This window comes from Pagrus major, chromosome 14, assembly GCF_040436345.1.
Source record: "Pagrus major chromosome 14, Pma_NU_1.0".
Lineage (NCBI taxonomy): Eukaryota > Metazoa > Chordata > Actinopteri > Spariformes > Sparidae > Pagrus > Pagrus major.
In genome coordinates, this window is record NC_133228.1 from 7,533,025 (window position 1) to 7,535,000 (window position 1,976).

Below are 1,976 nucleotides of genomic sequence, written 5' to 3' on the forward strand. Positions count from 1 at the left end.
AAAGCTGTTGTATGTCATTATTTCAAAATGAAGGCCAACACCTGTTTGGTTAAAGCGTGGAAGTTAATTCGCATTCAGCATTTTTAGTTCATGAGAAACTGAAAATCGCAATTTTTGTCTAGCTTTGCAACATAAATGAGTGAACAGCTATGATATGACTTTATAACTAGCATGTACATTGTAAAAAGCAGCAAATAACTTACAATAATTAAAAAGTAATGTGTCATTTAACCAAAGCCTTTTTCACAAAATACATTTTTACACCTGAAAACACATAAATAAAAATAATAATAATGAATAATGACTGAACTCCCTTCAGCGGCTTTAGTTTCAGAGCCCTGGTATTGTGCATACTGTCACACTGTCACACCGTCATGACTTACTGGGACACCTGAACGCATGAATATAAAAGAACCATCATCAGTGTTATTAGTCACACCTGTGATTTCATTACTATGACAGGCCAATGTGAAAAATTGGAAAAGGACAGTTGGAAGCCTGAATTGAATCAATTATTTACTGTACTTTAAAGCCTTATTAAAGTAAGGACACAATTCATGTCTTAAATGAATGGTGGTTAAAATGAGAAGTGATAGCCACCATGAGTAAAAAGACAGCAGCAGCTATTGAAGCCAAACCTCTGCAGTGCATACTCAACACTCCCTGCTCTTTCTGATGCACAAATAGCACCGCAGGAGCACTGGAAGCATAAATAAACAGAAGGATGTCATATTATGCTTTAAGCACTAACTAAATGTGACACTATACAGCCTTTTGATGAATACCGAAAGTTCTCCGTAATGTAAGATTAAACACAAAGTGTGTTTTGGGAGCTGTGGGAAGTGGAGCGCTCAGCAAAGTCATTAACAATTCAATTATGTTGGGGGGAAAAAAGGAGCCAAAGGAAAATGTCCAGTGGTTGAACAGAACAAAAGGATGAGCTTGCCCGTAAATGGAGCTTGTTAGGTTATATCAGACAAGAGGGCTGTTTGAAGTCCCAACTACCAACCATGAAAACTGAGTGCTGAATATTAAAAACACTGGCATCTGTTCAGAATTATTTAGCACACAACTCAGGGAGTAGTGATGGATTCAGGAAGAGACTCGTCCTCAGCTGGTGTTCTCTACACCAGCGGTTCACCAACCTTTTCAGTCAGACAGCCCTCAGAGGAGCTGAAGTGCCCCTTTACCCACATTCACACCCAAGTGTTTATTTGGATTTATTATTTATTTTAAAAATGGATGTTATCACTGTTGGTTCTATGGAGTTGGTTATTATTATTACAGTAATGATTTCTTACAATTAAACTGTATATTTAAGTCTGTTTGGTAAACTATTTTTGATATTTATCCTCTTCTTTTAGCATAGCCTACTATTTCAACTGCTATCCTTTACGTTCAGCTAACTAGGCTACTTCAACTGTTTTTTCATTACTTTTAAAAAACAATGTCAACTATTATTCTACCAATTAGGCCTAATAGGGCTGTTTATCCATTACTTTTAGCTAACAATCAAACTGCTAATTACTTTTAGCCAACTATTAGGCCTACAACCGTTTAGGCTATCCATTACTTTTAGCTCTTTCAACTGTTTCTCATTACTTTATGCTAACAATTTAAACTGTTTATCCATTAGCCTACTTTTAGCCAACTATTAGTACTACAAAAGTTTAGGCTAATCATTACTTTTATAGCAATTTCAACTGTTTATCATTATTTTTGGCTAATTCTTTAAACTGTTTTATTCAGGCTACTTTTAGCTAACGTAACTATTGAACCAATTTATCCATCACTTTTCGCTAACTACTTCAACTATTTACCCATTAGGCTACTTTTAGCTAACTATCACAAGTTTTTATCTGTCAGGATACTTTAAGCTAAATGTTAACTACTTGTGTTTTTCTGTCCCAAACAGCAGCGTGGCTCTGGTCCTCTGACTTTTCTGTGACTACTCGTTGCTACTTGTCAATTTGATG